Genomic DNA, 25,300 nt, shown 5'->3' on the forward strand with positions numbered 1-25,300 from the left:
GTAAATGCACTTCTCCTAAATCAAAGCATGCAAACTATCAATATGCAAATGCACAAATGCATGTATTTGTTTTCACTTTCTTAATATTGATGCCTAAAAAGAAAGCTGTTGTACAAATTTGAATTTGATTTCTAGTGAAAACACAAACAAGTTTCTTTTTGAACTCAAAAAGACGATTACGACACTTTATGATTTTGAAGTAAACACTTGTTTCGACACTAGAAATTCATAAATTCAAACCAAAAGACAAAAGTAAAAGCGCAATCAACTGTCAACAGCAATAAACTTACTCCTAAGATCAAAACGACACTTACGACAGGTCTAGATCTAAGGGCGACAGTATGACTAGTTTACTTTTGTAATGGGAAACTGCAAATGATGTAACAAATACACAAAGAACAAATACAGTTTCTTTATACAACTGAGGCGGAATTGAGGCAAAGAAAAGGGGTTTCAGATAGGTACTCACACTAATAACAGGCTGCAAAAACAGAGATAAAACTGAACACAAGGATGCAAAGAACCACAGCTGCACAAGGCAAAGGCTGATCAGCGCACCCCCAACACAGAGAAACTGAACTTCAGCGTAGGTAGCCCTCTCGGGACCTGCGTTGAAATGCAGAACCTCTTCACAGAGCCTGCGCTGAAGCAGAAACGAGAATTGTCTCTGGGTTCTGGGTCACGGTTTTCAGTTTAATCTACAGTTTTTGGCCGGATAAAAGCTATCAATTAGGTACAATTAGGAGCATGATTTAAAGGAGGACTAAGATCTATCACAAAGGGCTGTTAGAACACTTGTGTATCAGCTGTTCAGATCATAAAAAACAGGCCCAGTGAGTGGACTAGAGTGGCAGATCTCTACTTTGCATTTGTAAATGGCAAATGCATTTCGATTCGGCACTCCTGAGTTTATGAGAAGAACAACAATAGAAACACAAATAAACTAACAAGATACGTTCCCCAGCGGAGTCGCCAATTTGTTGTTGGGAAAAGTATCCATTCGGAATGCCCCTATCCCACTCTAAGGTGTGATAGTGCCTTAGCAACAAACGAGGAAAACTAATTGAGTATTTCTTCTTTATGAAATGTAAATGAGGAGAAAGGATGTAACTAACCTGTGTCTTCCGCTAGTTTGTTGATCCAATCACTCCTCTCTTCAATGGCTCCCAGCTCCTTGCTCCTTCACCGGCCCAGCTTCACCGAATTCCTGCGAGATCACAAGAGAGAGAAACTACACGAAGATACAGATATACATTCATAAAAAGCTCAAGATCAGATTAAGCTAAACATGTAAGCATAACAAAACATCATTGGTACACAGCATGTAGGAGAAACTCAAATAGTTTATTGATAGAATAAGAAAGCCCAAGAGGAGATACAATCAAGTGAGTTCTGATCCAGCATCTACCTCCCAGCAAAGGAATCCCTTCTTCTCCTCCAACAAAACATAAATCACCCAATGTACTAATCTCAATCTCTAACCAACAACGATTCTCTGCAAAGTACAAAATTCCAGCCTCTGGATCTCTGGGATGAGGGATCCATATATAGATGTAAGCAGAGAGGATGAGTCAGCTTATGTTTTGACTTGTGGCTTCTCTCTGTCAGTTCTTTGCTTCCACTTGGAGGTTGAGAGCCTCTTACTCATCACTAGTCGAATTCATTGAGGCAAGTGTCATTGGAGAAGATTCTGGAAGCTTCCATGGTCTTTCCACCTCGTTGAATGGGCTTGCCATTTGTCATTTCCCGCTCAGCGCACCTAGGTAGTGTATCCAAGTGCGTTGCAACGCACCTAGCCAATGCATTTGGGTGCTTTGCAACGTAGGCAGCTAGTGGAGCTTCTGAATTGATCCTGAATTGACTGTTTCTGAGTGGTTTTTGGTGGAGAACTTCTGGGAGAAGCTGTCATTGGTTGACCTTGTTCCTTTAGGAGCTGTAACAACATCTTTAGGGACTTTGGATCCCTTGAATTATGGACATTTCATGCTTATAGCTGTAAGGCACAAAAATGTCTATAACAACCTCTATCTTCTAGCATCGCGATCGACACCAAGTTTCTCTCCGGTCTTGGTACATACTTGACATCAGTTAAGGTAAGGCGAGCTCCATGCTCCCTCTAAAAAATAACCATGCCTACACCTGAGACACTATACTTCTCATCATTACCCACCGCTATGAGTATCTGGAGATCTTTCTCCTCCAAAGTACTGAACAAACTCTTGTCACCGATCATGTGGAAAGAAGCTCCACTGTCAAGAAACCAACCACTTCCCACCATGGATGAAACCATGCATGCAAAAAGTGTGAAATCCAACTCAAACTGTGAAGCAAGTGCCTCACCTTGAGATCCTTCCCCGGATCCCTTCTTGGATTTCCTCCGTGGACAATTTGCAGCATAATGGCCCACCTCATGACAATGAAACCATCGCACTTTCGATTTGTCAACCTTCTTCCCATCATTGGAAGAACTGGATTCGGAAAGAGAACCCTTCTCCTTCCCCTTCTTTGCTTTGGCAGCCAAAATGCAATTTTCTTCGTCAGATGCCTTTGATGAAGATCTGTCCCTGGTATTCCGCTTGATCTCCTCTTGCACAAGATCCGACCAAAGTCTCTCCCATCCTGGCAATTTCTCCCAACCATTGACAGAGTCCTGATAGGAATGCCAACTCTTCGGAAGACCAAGGAGAGCCAAGCTCACCAAGTCCTCATCATCGACAGTCACCCCCACACTTCCTAGCTCATCCCGACATTGGTTGAACTTCGTGAGATACCTGGCCATACTGTCTCCATTCTCACACTTAATGTTTCTGAGTTTATTCTTGAGCGCCAACTTCCTCTGGTCACTCTTGCTTTGGAATAAATTTGTCAACGCTTTCCACATCAAGTATGGAGAAGCCTTTCCATGCAGGCTGGATACAATGTGATCCTTCATGCCCTCCAACAGAATCCTTCGACACTTTGCTGTCTTCTTTTGCCAAACCTCAACGTGAGCAACATCAGTAGGCTTTGGGACCTCAGCCTCTATGAACTCCTTCAGCCCATTGTCATCTAACACTGCCTCCATCCTGTCTTTCCATGCAATATAATTCGAGCTACCCTCAGGAGCATACTCCAATCACAATCCGTTGAAAGACATTTCAACTTTGACACCAAGAACACACTACTGCAAATTCAAATTCCACCATCTCAAAACTCAACCGCTTCCGATCTAAAATTCATGAGAACAAAGTATTTCTCGTACAAAGATTGATTGTATGGGCTTTTATCGGATATCTCACCTTCCAAAGGAAGGATGAATCTAGAGGCTACGTGGCCAGATTACAGACTCTGCCTGAAGAAATAAAATGTAAACACTTTCTGAATAATAGATCTGATGATCAACTTTGCTCTGATACCATGTAGAAATTTTGAATAATATAACACTTATTCACAGAGATTATCCTGATTATACACTATTTGCGGAATGCATGCATAATACATAACCTCCTTTACTATTGATCATCAATTTGCAGTATTCAGAAACAATCGCATGTGCACATTGAAGCATCAATCACACATATCAACACAGTATATCACGGGGAAAGCATACAGCTAAAAACCCCCAACTATCTGTATATTATATTGATTGAGAACATGTAACAATACATAGTACAATACTCCTCACAAGTACTCAGTACTATCTCCACCTGTTACACACAAACTAGCTCAGATCTAAATCAATCACATGTTCAAATCTCCTCCACTGCTTGCCTGCCTCCACTGCGCAATCCTGCATGAGAATAGATGAGTATGGCTGATCCAAACTCATATTTCCTTGGCTGAACCACGCAATCCTCATTGGCAATACTCAATCCATTGATTGTGCAAATCTCATGCACAACTATAGTCACAACTGACAGTTGTCTTGCCCTTTCACTCACCTCTAACACTTGTCTCCACTGAACTATCCATGCACTGAGTTAACTGATGTATTATTTAGTTGATTTATGAGTTAATAATTGGTGAATTAATTAATAATTAATTCACATCACTCATCACTAGTGTATTATGCAGTTAGACTAAATACAACTAGTTTAACCAAGTCAAACTGAACACAACTCCATCAACTCCTCAATCAACTCCACCAAACTCAACCACTTGAGTTCTAACTGAAGTCCATCATGTAGTAGCTCAACTGACCTATAAGAAAAGCGTATTTCCTTCTGATAGTTGCATGTGCCACATCCGTAGCTCGAACTGAAGTGCTCCAAGAGGATAAGATAATGTTTATAGTCCAAATATTATTAAGAGCTAATAATATTCGACTGTTCTATTTTTAGCCTGGCAGTCTAAAAATAGACTCCGCCCATATGTCTAAATATAGAAGTCCATCTATTTTTACCAACATGACCAATCATCCACAAATAGCATCCTGCAACTCATAGACCATGATCCATATGTCTAAAAAAAAACTTTGCGCCAAAAATAGCTTGCGGGCCCACTTAGTGAAGGCGACTTCTTTTCACTAAGCTCCATCATCTTGTTGCATTTTCAACAAGAAAAAGTTATGATTTTGCTTGCCATCACAAAGCAGTCTATGGAATCATTTGTTCCAACAACTCCAATTAAATCTACTTAACCCATTAGCTGACTAATAGAAACGACATACCTAATTTTGACATTGTTATTCTTGAGCTTTTGACAATCATAAAATTCATCTCAACAAAAACACCATTGTTGATGAGGTGGATATGGCATATCCATATGGAGTAATGTTATCTATGAATGATAAGAGGATGTTTTCATATCTTTCATAATGCTTAGATCCATTTTCCAATTTTACACCACATTGTTGCAAAGACGAGATAGAGGCACATCTCACCTTTATTGAGCTTGTGCAATAACTTATGAAGATCATCCATTCTATGCCAACAAGAGTAGGGTATACCTTGTTCTCCATATCTCATATGGATGTTATGGACATGCAAAATTCTTATCACACTATGATGACAATAATATTGTGGTTAACTTATTGAATGTTGTTGAGGTAAGTGAGAAAGAGTTAGAATTTTTTCTTTATAAAGATTACAGTGAAGAGAAGACAAATAAAAGTCTTCAATACTCTTTACACTTAGCCAAAGAAGTGAATCCCAACAACATTATTGTTATACCCTGGAGGAACTATTCTCACTTGGGAATGATGATGCAAGCCTCTATACAACTACACACCAACATTTGAAGATTTAATGCTAGGTGCAAAGGTGGTTTTGGTTATTCCCTTCACTTGAGGTAGATTCTGGAAAATTCCAAAGTCATAGATAACTAAGGGTTGAACAAAGGCCGCAAAGGAGAGACATGATGTATGTTTGGTTGGAAACAGAACTGATAGAAAATGGTCCTGAAAACCTCAAACTAAACATTAGAGTGGTTCATTATTACAAATAGGAAGTGGCATATTAAGTCGGTGATGCCTCAATACCTCAAATTTTGCCAAGGGGAGTGATGAAAAGGATAACAAGATTGAACTCGAACCATTTGCAGCCTGACGTAACTCTTATTCTAGTAAACATAACGAAAGGTTTATGCAATGGTTGCCTTATGGGAGAAACAACTCTGTAAATCTTTATTAATGGTTGCAAAGGAACGTATATGCAACTTGCGTCAAGTTCGAAAGTGGCTCAAGATTTTGTTGCAAAAGTTTCCCAGAATATGTTGGTGTAGTATATCAGACCCAATTGCAAGTGATCACAAAACCGTTATGGGGCTCCAAACTTTGAAAGAAAGTGTTGAAATGTGAATGGCCAGAGTATCATCATAGTTCATCAAGATGTTAGTAGTGTCATAATTTAAAGCATACACATTGTATGGTGATTGTATCTGTTGTGAGAGGAGGAGTTTTGAAATTTCATTGACTTAATTTTGTGTGTATATTTGAGTAGGAGGTGATGAATTGCATAACACAAAATCCTTAATGAAAAATGCTTATCTCTAACTCCAAAGGTTGAATACTATTCATTTTTGTGCTAGGAATTTGGAATACAAACAGACATTTGGAATACTATTCATTTGGAAGACCTTTCATTCCCTTGCTAAGCATTTGGTTATGCAAATTTTGATTCCAACTTTGAGAAGAATGTGAAACGAATGAGTAGACCACCTTCTCATTTCAAATCCTTGCATTAGAATACATATAGATAATGAGTTATATAAAGATGGACTTTTGGAATGGAGAATTTCTAGTTGTTTTGATTTTGATTTTGATTTATTTTTTTTTATTTTTTTTCAAAAAAAAATTGAATTTTTTATTAAGTAAATAAAAAGTTACAAAGTAGATGCATTGAAGCATTCATGAACAGTCTGTGAGTTCAACATACGCAGTAAGTGAAAACAACAACATAATGAGGAAGAGTGGATAACACACTTGCTCAATACAGATAAACCACCAAAAGTAACCATGAAAAGCAGAGTATATGAAAGGAAACGGGCCTCTCCAAACAATCAGAGAAAACAACCCAAACCAGTAGCCAAAACCCAAAATGTCTAGGACAAGTCCAGAAACAAAAAATATACATAATCAACATCATGTCTATAAACCATAACCAGCCCCCAAAGAGCTTAATAGAGCAAAAAACAAAAACTGAGATACCAAAAGAAGAGTTTATAAATAAGGATCCCGATTAGAAACAGTGACCGCCCATTGTCTAAGTCAGTTATGTTCCAGGAGTCCAAATCCTATTGTAAACCTTTTTTAGAGAGATAATCTGCCGCCATATTCCTCTCCCTGTAAATGTGACAAAACGATAAATCATCAAAAGTTGTTTTAAGATATAAAATTTCATCTAATATAGAAATTAGAGTAAGATTTTGACAGTGCTGCACATTATTTGCCTAGTTGATCACATTCAGAGAGTCACCAAAAACCTGAGAAGAAAGCACCCCCATTTGCCTCATCCAACATAAAAGAATTTTCAAGGTAAACAGTTCAGCAAAGTTATTTGAACCAGGACCAATACCCATAAAAGCCTTTATGATTTTATGTTCATTCAAATGTATGACGATCCCCGCCCCACAACGATTATGGGCATCAAAAGCCCCATCAAAATAAGCCCACAGAATATCAGTTCTGATGATTTCAACCTAAATATTCCGAGAAGGAGTAGCAAGAATGTTGTGAGGGATCAGTTCATAAATGGAAGCACATTGAATAGCTATAACATATGGGTTTGATGGTTGATCCCTGAAAATGATTTTGTTCCGAGCCACCCAAATGCCCCAACAAATAATCAGAGGAATATTTTGATAATGAGGATCAGAAGTATGAGCCCACTAGTTTTGCCAAGCAGTCTCCATAGAGTTCCCAAACCAATTTGAGGCAATACCAACTTCCTTTAAGAAATGTTCCCAAGTTTTAGAGGCAAAAGAACAGGACAAGAAGAGATGATAAGAGCTTTCTTCAGAGGATTTGCACAGGGCACACCAACCAGGGCCATGTTTGTTCCTTTTTTGTAGGTTGTCCCAGGTTGGGACTTTGTTCCTGAGAATGCACCAAAAAAAGAGTCTAGATTTAGGAGGACAATTGAGCTTCCACAAAGACTTATACCACCAGTGTCGTGCATCCCCCAAACTTATTCCCATTTGATAAATGTAACCATATTCAAAATGGCTAAAGAATTTCTATGAGACTTCTCTAGAGCTCTCAACCAAGCCATCAAATCAATGGGATCAATGTATTTTCTTTTAATCACTGAAGTCCATAAATTGTTCTTTGTTAGAAGATTCCATCCAGATTTTGTTTCGAGTGAGCGAGAGAAACATGGAAGGTCCATTAAGCCCCGCCCACCTTTCTCTTTAGGGCAGGCAATTTTCTCCTAGGCCACCCAAGGAAGTACATCCTCCACTTTTGATCATGCCCAGAGAAACCGACCACAGATCTTCCGGATTTGAGAAAGGATACCTTTTGGAACCTATGAAAGAGCAATCCAGTAAATTAGAATAGCCCGTAAAACCGATTTAATGAGGACAAGCGACCAGCCCAAGAAAGCCACTTGAAACTCAAGTGATTGACTCTTTTTTCAATTTTTGTAACTAACCATTTCCAGTCCGATTTTTGTAGGAGTCTGGCTTCAATATAAACCCAATATATTTAAGGTTTTCAATCAGTGGCATGACAAAAAAAGGAAAATAGGATATTGATCTAGTTAACTTAGCCTCAAAAAGACCATTGTGAGTAATATAAGATTTTTGTGCGTTTATACTCATTCCTGTAGCTTTTAGTTGTTTTGAATTTTGTAAGACCTAGTTCGTGAATTTCCTAGCAAAAAGAGAAAGAGGAAGAGAAGCAGAAATGAAACAAAATTGAGGAAGAGGAACAAAAAAGAGGAGATAAACAATTTTTAAGGGGGCAAAGACAGAGTACAAAACAAAGACAAAGAGAAGGAAGAATTCAAAATTAAAGACCAAGTAAGCCAACAAAATAAATTTTTAATATATTAGGTGATTGGTGTCTCCTTTCAGGTAGTAGTCTAAAAAATGAACGAGTTGGAGCTATAGAAGTGGGAGTGGGTACTTCCAGCGAGTCGTAGCTTGCAAAATTAAATAGAGATTAAAGCCCCCTATAGGTAGGAGTTTACAAAATTGATGTAAAAGAGGGAGTGGGTGCTTGCCTTTACATCAGAAAACAAAATTCGTGGTTTTCTCCCTGTATGGGTTTCCACTTATATCTAGTGTCTAAATCTGTTGATTGTGTGTTTGTTTTAGCTTTCATGATTAATTGTTGAATATCTACATAACTCTACTTGTTGTTAAAGAAGATGCTAAAATATTGTTAAAATTTAATAAATTTGACCATCGTCAAAAGATACAATTATTGATTCACCCTACCTCTCAGTAATTGCCTTGTTTCCAACAATCATTTCCTCATCTTTAGTCCTTAGTTTTTGAGTCATACGAAGTATTTTAGTAATTTTAAGAGGCATTATTAAAGAAAAAACTTGAAAAATCATCCAAGTAAAATATTGAAAAAGGGTGCTAACTCCCTTATGCTAAACAACCCTTCCAAAGTCAAAACGATGGTAAATTTACTCATCCTATATTGATTTTTCCATTCAGATGTGGAAGTGATATGTAGTCCTTTCCATGTCCCTCATCCCACATCATGCATGAAAATTCCCAACAAATGTGAAAAGCCTTATCCCACACCCTTTTATTTTGTGCCCTACATATTGCACCAAAATTTCATGTGCATGTCAAAGGCCTTGTCTCATACATTTTCCTTTCACACCCCCCACCCTACATTATCATAGTTCCATGTAAATTTTTTCATGCAGTCGCAAAATTTCACCACAACTCTCCACCTTTGCTTGTCCTATGTTCCATGTCTCACATGAATTTTTAACATGTAGATGTGAAATACCCTTGCTCAATCCATCTCCCTATCCTCTAATATTTACCTTTACCCATGTGTTTACTTCGAATTACAAATTATTGCTCCTTACATGTGGAACTTTAATTTAATGCATGGTATGTCGACAACTAGAAGACAAAAAGGCTCTTTGTGGCGACTTTAGTCACATATCATATTATTTAATATCATTTTTAAACACATGATTAAAAGCTTAGTTATACATGGTTCTTGGACCATATTTAGAATACGCAAAAATTGCAATAAGAGAAAAATGACACCTAGAAGAAGGCTATAATGCTTTGTGGAGTCACTATCTATTCATTGGCCCAAAATAACAAGGATTACCATTAGATTGATTCTTATAAGTGATATTATGAAATACACAAGGAAGGAAAAAGGAAAACAAACTTTGGATTGCAAGGTTAACAAAGATTGGTTGCATGGTGAAGGTATTTAATTTTATGATGGCAATGCATTGTTGTGCCAATTAATTTGATGCCAAACATGAATGTCTAATGTAAGTAAAGAAGGAGAGATGTATATGCTTCTCACTTGTTGGAATTTAGAGGAATGATTCACCTTTTAGAACTGAAGAAGCTTTTCAAGCTCACCAAGGCATTTGTAATATTCTTTTCTAATATAATACAACAAATATTTAAAAATGAACTCAAACACAACAAGGTAAATAGAAAAAATATTGGAATACTAAAAAACATGGTAATGAACAACAAAATCAAATGATCATCTTATTAATCATGCAAAAGGAGTACATCATAGATGGGCTAGAAGGACCTGGGCTTGCCAAGCAACCTCAGCAAAACCCATAAATTTGAAGTTGGCTCGATATGGAGAAAACTATGAAAACTTGTAGTAGATGACCCAAAAATTTATTACTATTGGTTGACTGATTGAACAAGGATTTCTACATGAAATACTGCCCATTTTTTTGTTGTAAAAATAACCCTAGACTCCTCTCACCAAACCTACAAAAACCCATAAATAGTTTGGATTGGTTCCAAGTAGTGGAAATTGACCCCACAAACGTGAGTAGCCTAGACTGGCTACTAATGCGTACGACTGGAAGAAGAATAATCATTGCGGTTTCTCCTCAAATTCTCTTGAAGTTTTCCTTAAAAATCCACTTTTAAGTTCCCTTCCAGAACCAAAAATTCTTCATCTCCGATCCCCTCACTCCTCCAGCTCCTATGCCTTTGAAGGCACCGTGCAACCATCTCCACATAGAGCAAAAATTTGTGCTACTACAACACTCCCAAAATTGCCCAGCCTCCTACAATTTCTCCCTGAAATTTTTCCTGCTCTGGAGAGTGAACAAGCCAATAAGTTTGTTGCTCCTCAACTCTCTTCTCCATGTCGTGCGAATGGCCTCCTCTGCTACTCTCTTGTGCCCTGAAAATGCACACCCCTATCTCAATGTCTAGCAATGAAGCTCCCTTGAAGTTCTTAAGTAGACTCCACAAATTCTCCAGCTAGGGAGGCACTCGAAGTCCTCTGAAACTACTGTGCGTTTTGCTTGAAACCCTTGTGCTCAACAACACTTCTCCTCCTATGCTGAACAACTCCAAGAGAAATAATTTTTTGAAAAGATAAAGTCACAATGATGCCCAAAATTGCGTCGTTGTTGCCTTAAGTAGTCCAACTCCCTTAGTCTCACATGGTGGCCCCCACAATCCACTAATTTGACCCTTCTCCCTTGGTGGTTTGAATGGTCTCCCTTGGTGGCCCCCACACTTTACTAAGGATTTGATTTTTCTCTCTCCTAGTGCACAGTGCCTTCTTTTGCCTCCAAGAATTTCATGGGGCCTACTCCACCCACTTTTCCTAAGTCACCAAAATTGCAAAAATTCACCTCTAATGCCAAAATTTCAAAATTGTGCTACACTGAAAAAATAAGGGATATCATAGTCCTCCCCACCAAAGTTTGTTTGTCCTCAAGCAAATGTAGCATTGGGTGTTGCAATACCTGTTATCCTTACCATGTAGCATCCTCCTCAGGTAAGCCTTTCCATCTAACAAGAAACTCAACGACGACTCTGTTCTTGAGCCTCCTCTCTCAAACCTCCAAAATTGCTTCAGGAACCAACACAAGATGTCCCTCCTCATCCAAGGGTGGTAACTCTGCTGAAGTTGTTACCTACTATCCCAATTCATTCTTTAGGAAATACACATGGAACACCCTATGCACTATGCTTCCTATTGGAAGCTCCAACTCATATGCCACCTCCCTTACATGCCCAATCACCCTATATGGTCCATATAAATGAGGCTTGAGTTTTTCAGCCCCCTTCTACTTGATATTTGATTACTTGTATGGTTGTAGGCACAAATAGACTATGTCCCCAACCTCAAATTGCCTCTCAACTCGATAACAATGTGCATAAATCTTTTGTTGATTATGTGTGATCTACAAAGTGTCCTTGAGACCCTTGAGTATCTCTTAGCTCTCTTAGATCCAATCTTTGGCCCTTGGGGCCCTACTATCTCCAAACACCATGTCAGAAAAAGAGAAAGCATCATAACCATAGAGAGATTGAAAAGGGGATATAACATGGACATATGATAGGTGGTGTTGTAGTAGTAATCCCCAAGATATAACCACTTCACCCATGCTCGATGCTACCCTGTCACATAATTCCTCAAGTAGCCCTCCAACCATTTGTTCACCACCTCTGTCTACCCACCTATTTGAGGGTGGTAGCTAGTGCTTAGAGAGAGTTTTGGGCCCACCAATCTTAAGAGCCCCTCCCAAAATTCCCCATAAATCTATTGTCCTAATCACTAACAATGGTCTTGGGGAGACCATGGAGTCTGAACACCTCCCTAAAGAACAACTTAGCTACCTGTGAAGCTAAATACTGAGACGAAATAGCAAAGAAATGGGAAAACTTCCTCAATCTATCCACCACCAGATATATGCAATCTCATCCCTGAACAGTTGGAAGTCCTGCGATGAAATCCATGGAGATACTCTCCCACTTCTGCTTTGGAGTAGGTAGATGCTGAACTAACCCTTTTGGGTGTTTGTGATCTACCTTACTCCTCTAACACATTCTACAGTCCTACATATATCATAACATGTCCTCCTTGAGGCCCCTCCACGTAAAACACTCTTTAACAACCCCATAAGTCTTCAGGAATCCTCGATGCCCTGCTAAAGGTGAATTATGTGCTACCTTTAATATCTTCTCCCGAAGATGAGAACTGGGAACCAGATAAATCTGGTTCTTGTAGTAAATGAAGTCATCCATGACCTTTTACCTTTCATCTCCAAAGGTCCCATCCAAAATTCCACACGCCTGTTGGTTCTTAGAGTACTCTACTAGGAGTTGTGCCTTCGAATCCTGCACAACATCCATGAGAGAGAGTGTTAGGGGTCTCTTGGAAAGTGCATTAGCTACTACATTGTGCTTCCCCTTGACATACTCTATCTCAAATTCATAAGCTTGGATCTTACTAACCCACTTCTTCTGCCTCTCGTTGAGCTCCTTCTACTCCAAGAAATACCACAAACGGTTGTGATCAGTATTCACTCGGAATTGATAGCCCACTAAATAAAACCACAATTTAGTAAATGCATGCATTATGGCCAACATCTCCTTGTCATATATAGAATATAATATCTCATAGTCCCAGAGCTTCCGGCTTTCATAGGCAATAGGATGACCACCCTGCATCAAAACTGCTCCAATGCTCTCTCTTGATGTGTCACACTCTCGTATAAAGGGCTATGAAAAATCTGGTAGTGCTAAAACAGGGTAGGAACTCATCATTACCTTGAGGCACTCAAAAGCCTCCTTTGTTGTATCAAACCACTCGAATGCCCCCTTTGTGGTGAGATCTATGAGGGGTGCTTCCAATTGTGAAAACCCCTTCCCACATCGCCTGTAGTATGTACATATATCCAAAAATCCTCTCAGCTCTGTCACGCCTCTAGGGTTAGGCCAATCCAAAATAACCTGGATCTCCATCCTTTCCAATAAAATTGCCTAAGTACAACATATCTGTCATGCCAAACTCACACTTGGACATCTTAGTGTACAATTGTTTCTCCTCCAAGTGTTGTAAATTTTCCTCCTAAGTCCAAATATATATCAAGATGTCATTGAAGAAATACCAACACATATCTGTGCAGCTACTTGTGGAACACATGGTTCAAGCAAGACTGGAAAGTAGCTGGTGTGTTGGTTAGCCCAAAAGGCATAACCAAGAACTCAAAGTGGCCATAATGACACCATAATGCAGTCTTCGGGATGTCCTACTCCCTCACCTGAATCTGGCAGTATTTAGAGAACAAATCTATCTTATAGAAGTACTTAGCTTCTCTCAACTCATCCATCAGCTCATCTATGCATGGGATAGGATATCAGTTCTTCAGTGTCTTCTTATTAAGGGCTCGGTAGTCAATGCACATATGCAAAGTCCAATCCTTCTTCTTCACCAGCACCACAAAAGAGGCAAAGGGACTAGAACTCGACTTGATGTGGCCCAAAGGCCAATAACTCCTGAATGGTTCTCTTAATCTCGTCTTGGTAAGCCTTGAGATGTCTGTAGGGGGTGGTGATGATAGTGTGGGGCCCCTCCTCCAGCTCAATAGTATGCTCAAATCCTCTATCTAGAGGTTGACCTGAAGGAATGTCTCCAAAAACTACCTGGTGCCTCTCTAATACTGCTAGTGTGGTTGCTGAGCTTGGGTCCTTGTCTCTGAGATCTTGAGCTCCACTTCCCATGTTATATCCCCGTGTCACAAGTCTGCCTCCATTCAATTGGCTAACACTACCTGTGGTGGAAAGGAATGCATGCACCTCAACACTACCTTATTCCCATCAGGCCCCATAAACTCCAGCTCAAGTGCCCTGTAATCTGTAGTGAGACGCCGAAGAGATTACAACGATTGGACACCCATCACCACGTTGGTGTCTAACACGTTCATCACAAAGAAATGGTTGGTGACCGAATAGTTCCCCATAGTCAATTTCAACTTGGGGAAATATCTGGTACACTGCATGGTCTGGTTCCCTAACACCAATACTAAGAAGCCCTTAAAGGACAGTGTTGTATAGCCATCTTTGCTCTACCAATTGTGCATCAATAAAGCTATGGGTGGCCCCACTATCTACTAGAACAGAAACTCGTTGCCCTTAAATAATACCTCTTATCCATAATTTCAATTATCTTGGGACCCTTGTAAGCGAAGCAATGACGCCTCTTGTGGGAACTGTTAAACTCTTGTCTCCTCCTGCGTCCTGGGGCTCATTATCCTCTTTAATGACCTCATGCTCTGTATCCTCCTCTGGCTTGCTATCTGAAAATACCTCTATGTAATGGGCCATTCCCTTGGTACATATGTGGTCTAGGGCCCATGGTTCCTAGCAAGTGAAGCAAATCTTCCTCCTCCAAAGATCCCTCCTGGTCTCATCATCAAGTTGCCCCTATCCTATCAACTCCTTCTATGGAGGTCTGGTGCCCTTACCCCTTTGAGGAAGGGTAGGCCTGGGAGGAATTCACGTCTTATGGACTACATCCTACATGTCCCTAGTTTGAGTGATCGCATCTTGCAGTGAGCTGGGGATATAGGACCTCACCCAACCACACAAGGGGTCCATCATCCCCTCAACAAATAGCATGATCAACCTAGCCTTAGAAATATTTGATACTAGCACGAATAATCTCTAAAACTCAACAATATAAGCCTTTATGTTTCTTGTTCGCCTCAATTGTGCCAGCTCTAGGAAGTACAACTCCGGGTCCTTCCTATCGAATCTCTTTATAAGCCTCTATGTGAATTCCATGTAAGAAGTGATACTAGCATGACCCAACGTAATCAACCCATGGTACCACCACTCCTATGCGTCACCATCCAAATGTAGAGTGGCGTACTTAATGGCATCCACCTCTCTCATGGGGTTGAGGTGTAGGTAGGTATCCAGCTTCTGCACCCACGCTCTAGTAGAACACCTAGTTGACCCATCAAAGTTTGGAAGGGTCACCTTCCCCACTGTCCTTTGCTAATCCTGGTTCTATTGACCTCCTCTATATGTTGTCCCAACTCTGGTTCTATGCTTCTCCTTCAAATGGAAAAACTCCCCAAAGGACATGGGCATCTTAATTCTTGGGTCCAACACATCATACTCATCAATCCCCTCTTCAAAGGATCTCATCAAGGTTGCAAATGAGTCTGATTCTCCTAAAGGCCCATCCACAAACTGGGGCATGGTGGGACGATTGGTCTGTTTATAAATGTGTGGGGTGTTATCAGGGGTAGTACGTGTGCGTATGTGGCTTCCTTATCCAGATCTAGATCTTCCTTCCCCACTATTCTCTTACCTCTTCTCCACATCCGCACTAGCTAGCTAAGCCAAAATATCAATCATGAGTTGTTTTTTGCCTAGCAAGCTCACCCAACTTTGGTTCCTTGCTTGTTTTCCCTGGATCCTCCCTATTCTATATGGTTATGTGGTCCTAATCAACGTCCCCTCTCCTATGTTCAACTTTCGTGTTAGAAAAAGGGTCAGGGATGCAACATTTCCCTCAACCTCTTCTACCCCAACCTCTACCTCTATGAAGCACTACACCTCCGAAACATGGTGGCATCACCTGCTACTATTCCCCACAATTGGCCAAGAACATGCTTTGATACCACTGTAATATTATTTTCTAAGAAAATACAGTAAATATTCAGAAATGAACTCACACATAACAAGGTAAACCACAAAAATAATGGAATGTTGGAAAAACATAATAAATGAACAAGAAAACCAAAGGATCATCTTATTAATAATGTAAAAAGAGTACATCATAGATGGGCTAAAAGAACATGGGCTTGCCAAGAAATCTAGGCAAAACCCAGAAATATGAAGTTGTCCCAATTTGGAGAAAACTCTGAAAAGTTGCCAAATATGACCCATAAATTTATTATCGCTAGTTGACTGATGGAACCAAGATTTATGCTTGAAATACTGCCCAAAAAATTCTACAAATTAACACTGAACTCCTCTCACCAAACCCACAAAAACCTAGAAATAATTTGGGTTGGTTCTGCGTAGTGGAAATCGACCCCACAAGTTCGAGTAGCCTAGATTGGTTGTTGGTGAACCCTGGTATTGTACCAAGAATTTTGCAACTCCCAAGGGCTCCTAAACTCAAATTATCAACCCGGGGTTTGTACAAACTTTGAGCTGACAGTGCTTTATGCACAACAAATAGGATTTCATTCATGCCACCCTTAGTTATGACATCAAACCAAAAAGTGCTCAAAGAACCTTCCTTCTAATGAATTAGAATGAAAGCTTTATAAAAGGACAAATTGGAAATTGATTCTAAGTATGAAAACATAAATGCCATTGACTCAGCTTGTAAAACCTTAATTACTCAATTCATGAAAAGATAAAGGCTAACCTACTTACCGAAATGAAGCCATGTTATCTTGCAAAATTCATCAAATAACCTCATCTCCTTGCAGAAAAGAAACTAATCTATCTTGCATAATTAATCAAACTACCAATCAGAATTACTGCTACCATCTACCTAGTTCATACTTGCTCACAAATCAATAACCTACTCGCATGATAAAGAAACTAACTCTACTCTGTTTTTGCAGTGAGGACAAGGAAGGTACCATCTGCCTAGTTCATACTTGCTCACAAATCAATAACCTACTCGCATGATAAAGAAACTAACTCTACTCTGTTTTTGCAGTGAGGACAAGGAAGGTTTGGAGTGGCATAGGAGCTTTTCCTGATCATATTATCACAGTTGGAGGTCATTATGCATCTATGATAAGTCAAAGTTGTAGTGTGGGTCGAAACTGATGAAGAAAAATGTCGCTATAGGTTTGCTGGAGGCGATTGCTACAGGCAGGCCTATAATGCTACAAGAGGGCATCCAAGTGGTTTTTGAAGGTGAAGACGTTGTCTTGAGGGTATGGGAGGTGAATATTAGTTTAAGCAAATAGAAGGAGGTTGGTTTGAGCCCCTAGCCAAGCTCGTGACCTCTCGGTGGCCTGTCTTGCACTAGGATGAGTGCTCTCGATGACCTAGATAGAATAGCTTATAAAACAGGGTTTTCTTGGGACAGAGCTTGGAGGTGGAAGGAGAAGGTGAAAGAGCTCAGGATGGAAGTGATGAAGGTTCCCTTCCCTACAGATCAACCAACCTTGCAATCAGTCACATGCATGCATCCATTTATCATTTACAAAATGAAGTAACTTATGTTGGAAAATATGAGTTGGATTTATATGACATCTAATTCATGCAAACCATTGATCTAATCACTGAACTAACTTCTAAAATACAGAAAGCAAATGTAAAACAGGACAACCAACACTAATATATTTCCAATAAATCATAAACACAATCTTTTTGGGTTGTGGTTGTGAGACCTTCCACTCATTCTCCCATAAGAGAGGTTATGTAGAGGCTACAACCACATGATTTTAGAGGTTAACTTCTACTGGAATGCAAGAAACTATGAACTAATTGGAACCAAGAATAAACATAAGTACAAGAACAAGTACCAAAGCCTTTGAGGTTGGGCCCAAACCAAAGGGTCTCAGCCCTCTAAAGCTAACTCAGATGCAACTTAAAATCCAACTTCTCATTTTCAAAAGGTGCAGGTCTAATACATCACATAAAAGTTGAAAAAAACAATGTCAATGCTTGGAGCTCAATAGCTACACCTAGTTGAACAAAAACTTTGAATCCTAATGAGATCTTTCTCTAGTTTATTTATGCAAAAGGACAGTTGAAGCATCTCCCTTGAAAATAGGAATGGTTCCCTCCTTGATCTCGAAAATGGTGGATCTTGTCCTCCCTGATCTTCACTTTGACTAGGAGTCACTCAGCTGCCTATGAACTCGAACTGGTGAGAAAGGATATGGTGATCCCAAGCCGAGCTTAGGGAGTTAAGGAGGTGGATGAACCCCCTAGATTCTCTCCTAGTTGTCTTCGTTGAGCCACTACATAGTAATAACCTAAAAAATACCTCATTTTCCTGCAATTAGACCACATTAAACAACATAATATGTCAAACACATTTTACTCCTCTTACTAAGAATAATATAAGAAGAAATGTGAAGTAATGCAAAAGAAGGATAGTTTTAAGGCTGGACTATGGCATATTAATCTTCAAAATGTACCTATTGATGGGACTTGTCATCACCCTCTTGCTGGAAGTGTTGCTCGTCCTCTGAGCAACTCATTCATCCATGTACAACTCTTTCATCGCCCTGGTGGCCTCCCTAACATCCCAAGGCTCCTCATATGGTTTTCCCTCTTGGGGGTAAAAGCCTACATTCTTCTCTATTTTTGTCCATTCCTTCTGCTCTCTTGCTTCATCTCTTCCTCTTTGTAAGCCTAGAAGCAAGGGTTGACTGAACTTGAGTCCTATCCACTTGACTTTCATCTTTTGCATGATCCTCATGTATAATGGTGTTCTCTCCAAGGCATTCCTTAGCCTTTCAGGAGAGTGATATTTTCTAATCTGTAGACTGTGGGGTAAGGCATGCCATCTCCTTTAGCAAGCTTGCAGACTTTATGTTCCCAACAACTTGAATGTTTCTTCAAAGTGTAGAATGGATTGCTCCTGGGTAGAAAGGTATTTAGGTGCTAAAGTAGCATCATTGGAGATGAGGCCATGATTGGTAATGAAAACCCTTGGTCTCACTAGCTTTGCCCTGATATACAATGGTTCCTTTTCTCCCTTTGTCATGACCCTTTTCACTTGCCCAGCTCTTGTCTCCTCATGAGTCATCCAAGATGTTGCAGCCATTAGCTGCATATCTCCCAATCTTGCATTGGGGTCCCAAAAATTCATATTTGTCAAAGTGAGGTTGTGCATGTAAAACTCAACCAATATGCTTTGTCTTCAATATTAGTGTAGCTGTAAAATTCAATGAATTGTTTGTAATCCTGTAAGGGCATAGATCCATGTTGTGCCATTGTTTTGATTTGGAATTGCAACCATTGTTCTTTGAGAAAGAGGGCATACTACTTTGATGGTTTTCTACATTGCAATGCTTCCATGGAGAGACTAGCCATGGTGGCAAGTTGTGTTTCTTTCTCCTGTAGCCTCTCTCTCAACCTCATATTTTCTACCTATAGCTGTTCCTTCATTATAGACTCTCTCATTCTCAGCTCACTTAATTCTTTGCTCATTTCAATGACCTTTTCTTCCATGAGGCCTACATCCTCTACCTTCTTAGATTTAGAAATTTGCATCCACCCATGGGTTCTACCTCTTTCTATCTCTAGCTCATAAGTGAGTGGGACTGGAATTTTTTCATGGATAATCCTCCCTCCAATGAATTTATAGTAGGAGCTCAGGCCAGGTTATGGGCTAGGTTCTTAGAGCTCTTGTAGGTCTTTTCCAATAGTTTTTGAGGTGGTGGCTACCTATTGTGAATGTTTCTTGGGACCTTGTAGCTTCTCTTGTTCTGCCTGTAGCAAATTCCGCCCCTCCTGTAGCAAACCTTGTCTCTCCTGTAACTTCTCTTTTTCCTCTTCTTCAAATGTAGATTATGTCCTTGACTTCTTGAAGGTGAAAAACCTATTGGTAGGCCTACTCACAGGAGTTATGGGTGACTTGTTTTTGGTTCTAGGAGGAGTCACCTCCTCAATTTTTCCCTCACTGGGTCCTATTTCTTCCTGTTTTCTTGGTCACTCATCAATAATTATAGGCACCCTTATATGAGTTTGAGGGTTTCCTTGTCTAATTCTAGTGCTCTTCCTAGTTCTGAAATACATTTGACTTGGTCTTGATTGCTTCCTTTTTGACTTGACAGGAGTGCCCAATGTAGCTAAGGTTGCAACCACTTCCTATTCAGTGTCTTATGTTCCTTGGGGTGGAGAATTATTCTCAAGGCTTATTCTTTCTTCTCCTTTCTTCTACTCCTCTTCTCCTTTCATCTATGCTTCTCCTTCCTTTGTCTCTGCTACCTCTTTCTCTTCTACCTTTGTTTCTTCTTCTTATGTTCTTGTTGCCTCTTCCTCTTCTTTCTTTCTTCCTTCTTCTTCTAACCTTGCCACCTCTTCCTCTTTTGTCTTTGCCCCTTCTTCTTCCTCTATTTTTCCCTCTCTTCCTCCAACACTAGAGGTTGGGGTTTCTCCTAGTGTGAGGGCTTGTGTTTCTATGAAAGTCTCCCTATCAATGTCTACAAATTTGTTCCATAGGACAAGGATTCTCAAATGGTTTAGAGCATCTACCACTATAAATTTGAAGAAGCCATGGTGAGCTAAATGTTGATGTTTTCCTTCCATTACCTTCTAACTAATCTCCATGATTGATTGCAGAATAAAATGAGGGACGTTAAGCTTTAGAGAAAGGGGTAAGTTTGCCTTGAATCTCAACTCTTGGAGCAACCTGAAGTGGTAGGCATAAACTACACTTAATCTCCCTTCACAAGATATGTATTTAAGGATATGGTAGGCTACCTCATCCCAAGGGTAAGCTAGAATTTCTCTCCTCACTCCATTCTTGTCTTCTATAGGCTTCTCTTTTTTAAGGAAGAAGTTTTCCCTAATTGTGACACTTAATTGCTTGTCTTCTTTGCTCCATCTCATTCTTAGAGGCAAGGTGGTTACTCTGTGATAGTTTCTGGACTGGGAGAAATGGAAAACGCTATGAAAACAGTTGTGGCACTGTCTTCCCCTTGAGAGTGTAATGTTGTGGCAAATTCATGGGTGTGGTCATCATCATACCCCTTTAGTAGCTCAAAGAAGCCCAACCACTGGTGGTTTCTGAAGACGTCAACTACAAGAGGGTGTTGGTGAATCCTCCTGGTGTCTGAGGGCTCCCTTTTGTTAAATCCTCCCCCTATTTCATCTCTATTACTCCCTTATGCTATCTAGGTGTGGAATTTCAAAAATTCAAGCAGCCTCAGTGGTGAAACAATGGCATAGTGGCTTGGTGATAGTGAGGAATAAGGGTGCTCAAAGTTATATTCATCAACCTATTTGTTTTATTTTAACCACAACAACCTCCAAAAGAATACCCTACTGATCAATTTATTGTTATATGCTCTTAATTTCAAGTATACTGTTCATGAAATTGTGTGTAGAAACAAAGAATGAGGGTATCACTTACTTATTATCAGTGAAATTCTGGGTGTGCATGAAGTTTTTGAGATAGTATCGAGCCACAGTGACTCCTTTTTCTCCTCCCAATTCCTCCTGTAACTCCTCTCAGCCCTCTTGTAGAAATTGCAGGCATGTCTGTGGCTTTCTCCTGTAGCACTGTGCAGGTAGGGTTCGAAACTCCTCGGTGGCACTCCAACTTCTTGATTCACTATTTCATCCTTCCTCCACCAGTTTTTGGAATGAGTGATGGTGTAAATGGAGTCGAGCCAACACATAATATCTTTTTTTGGTTAAAATCTTGGAGCGTTGTGGTGACTTGGCATTAACATGAGTTTCTTCTTTTGGACCGTTGTCCCCACTAACTGTAATCATCTCTCCCTCTTCGTGATTATCACCTCACTCTTCGAGGACAATAGTTTGTTTTGAGTTTACATTTCCATGTTGCATGGGTGACTAAACTTGCACTTGAGTTGACTAGTCAAGGGTGGCCAAGTTCACTGGCTACCGCTAGCCTATTAAAACACCTTTTCTTGTTTAAAACACAATTTTGTCATTTTTATGCAGAGGGAGGAGGTTAGGGTTGTTGTACGTGAGCCTAGCTATGGATTGACCTGCTGTAGAGGATTGCATGTTGGAGCTGGACCATACATCATTATGAATAAGGGAGTTGACCTCTTTGACTTATTTCCTGTGCATGTCTTCATTTTTTATGTTGCCTTGATTGTTGCTATTGTTGTGTGTTTGCAGGGGCTTCTTCTAATATCCAAGTTGTTGCTACTAGTGGAAATCCTCCCTAAGAATGAGGTATCTCTTCATGGTTGCAAACCGAGCTTCATCATCCATTCTGGTGGTGAAAAAAACATAATATCAGTGTTTGTTGTGTGGTTGTACATGCTGCTACAAGAGGAGTTTCTTCCTATAATAGTCTCTTGTTCTCCCCTTTAAGTCTTTAGTTGGCATGAGGGAGATGATGATGAGTGATGAGGATAGTGTTAGAATCATGGAGGAGTAGTGTAGGCAATGTAGAGATATAAAATTATAGCTTTTGTGTTTTTTTAAGGTAGGACATAGTGGAGAAGTTTGAGCAAAATTTTGGTGAAATGAGTGGATGGATGATGGATGAGTGATGGAAAAGTCATAGGAGGATCCTATTTACCATTTCTTAGAGTCAGGATAATCTTTTGGATCGTTTTCTTCCTCGGATCTCCCTCCTGTAGCTCCACAGGCTCCTCCTGCAACATTACAGGACCTTCCCGTAGTAACATAGGTCCTTCCTGTAGAAACTGAAAGAGGAGGTGAATTTCATATTTCTTGATGATAGGATGGTGGAGAGAGATAGTAACGTGAATGGAGAGGATGGATATGGGGTGTATGGATAGATGAATGGATGGCAGCCTGTAGGTCTTGCCTTGTAACCAGGAAAGTTGCCATTGTGTACAATTCTGCAAAACAAAAGAAAGGTTAGCAAATAGGATATAAGCTCCTTCCTTTTTCTCTTTTATTTTGTTTTTCTTGAGACACACAAGTTACCTCAGAGGAGGTTTTCAACCTGCATGCCTACCATAGGCGCCTCAAGAGAGGTTTTCACCTAGGGATCTTTATAATAATAATAATATATTTTTTAGGTTGCCTCAGAAAGGTTTTCAACCCAGGAGTTGGCCTTAGATGCCTCATAAAGGTTTTAAACCTTGGAGTTGGTCTCAGATGCCTCATATAGGTTTTCATCCAGGCCTTTTTTTTTCTTTTTTCTTTTTAAGAGTGTTGTGGACTGGAAGCTATGGCACTCCTAATCACATTCAATTCCTTGCTGAATGAACTGATAAATTCCTCCTTGGACAAAGGTATTCTATATAACTTAAAATTGTAACCATTTACAAGCAAGGGGATTCCTTCCTCATCAATGGTTCTGATCTGGATAGATCCATTTTCATGACACTTTTCCATTAGATATGAGCCCAACCATCTTGTCATTAGCTTCCCTTTAAAATCTTTGAACCTAGAACCATATATCAGGGTCCAATCCCCTTATTGAAAAGTATTTTCCTTGATATGCTTGTCATGCCAGAAATTCCTTTGCAGCTGTATGACTTCAGTGTGTAAGAGAGCTTGCATTCTGAACTCATCTAAGCAATTCAGTTGGAGCAGCCTTTCTTGCAATGCTATGGTGACATCTAAGTCTGATTGGGCTTCCATTCTCAAAGCATTATATTCAAACTCAATAGAAAGTAAAGCTTTCTTCCCATAAACCAAATCATATGGAGTGAATCTAGTGGTGGTTTTCCAAGTGGTATTATAGGCCCAAGTGGCCTCTACTAGTCTCTCTGTCCAATCTTTCTTGTTGATTCTAACAAATTTGGTGAGGATACTCTCCAGTGCTATGTTTGTGACCTCTACTTGCCCATTTGCTTGAGGATGATAGGCAGTGGATGTCTTGTGCTTGATATGGTCTCGCCACATGATATCCTCAATTAAATTTGATGTGAATTGTGCTCCTTGATCAGTGACTACCTCCCTTGGATACCCAAACTTATATAAGATGTTCTCTCTTAAAAAATTTGCACTTTCTGCTCAGTTGCTGCTTTGACTACCTTTGTCTTAACCCACTTTTTCAAGTAATCAATGCACACAATGATGTACTTTTTCTGCCCTGATGGTGGATCAATTAGATTGATGAAGTCCATTCCCCACTGGTCAAATGGCTCTAAGGCCACTTGCAATTGTAGGGGCATTTCATCCTTGGGTGTGGGTTTGCCCATTCTTTGGCACTGATCACATCTAGGGGTATATCTCATTGCATCTTAATGTAAGGTGGGCCAATAGTAACCAACCTGTAAAACTTTAAAAGCTATCCTTTTTGCAGCAAAATGAACTCCACAAGGACCATCATGACATGCTGAGAGGATGTCAAAGACCTCCTCCTCTCTTACACATCTCCTCAAGATTTGATCTAGTCCCAATCTAAAGAGTTTTCCCCCAATCCAAGTGAGATGAGAGATTTTCCTTACAATCTTGCTTTTCTCCCTCGGTGACAGATTGGGAGGGAACCTCCCAACAACCAAGTAGTTTTCTATGCCAGCAAACCAGGGAGAAAGCAACGCGATAGAAAATAGGTGCTCATCTGGAAGTTGATCATCCACCATCTCTTCATTACCTACAAACAAGGTTAACCTGGACAAAAAATTTGCAACCACATTTTCTTTTCCTGGTTTGTCAATGATAGTCAAATCAAATTGTTGTAGCAATAACAACCACCTAATTATCCTAGCATTAACATCAGGCTTGTTCATCAAATATTTAATAGCTGCATGATTAGTATGAACAAAAGTTTGGTACCCAATGATATAGTGCCTAAATTTGTTTAAAGAATGTACTACAACTAAGAGATCTTTTTCAGTGACAGTGTAATTCAGCTCAACTTTAGACAAATTCTTACTAATGAAGTAAATGGCATAAGGCAACTTATCCTCTACTTGTCCCAAGGCTCCCCCACAACTTTTTTTGATGCATCAGTATGGATATGGAAAGGCAATGCCTAGTTGGGACCTCTTAGGATGGGTGCAGTAGTCAACTTTTCTTTCAACACTTCAAGGGCCTCTTGACAACTACACGTCCAACAGAAATCTGCATCTTTGACTATTAAATCAAATAAAGGTGAAGGCACTTTACTAAATTCTTGGATGAATCTATTATAATACCCTGCTAGTCCCAAAAAGCTCCTGACATACCTTTGCTTTTGAGGGGTAGGGACCCTTTTGATGATAGCAATTTTATTTGGGTCCACTTGTATCCCTTCCTTGGAGATGGAATGGCTAAGGAAAATCCCCTCATT

Source organism: Pinus tabuliformis, chromosome Q (assembly GCF_031772625.1).
Source record: "Pinus tabuliformis cultivar Carrire ecotype Pingquan chromosome Q, CPIR1, whole genome shotgun sequence".
NCBI classification, from domain to species: domain Eukaryota; kingdom Viridiplantae; phylum Streptophyta; class Pinopsida; order Pinales; family Pinaceae; genus Pinus; species Pinus tabuliformis.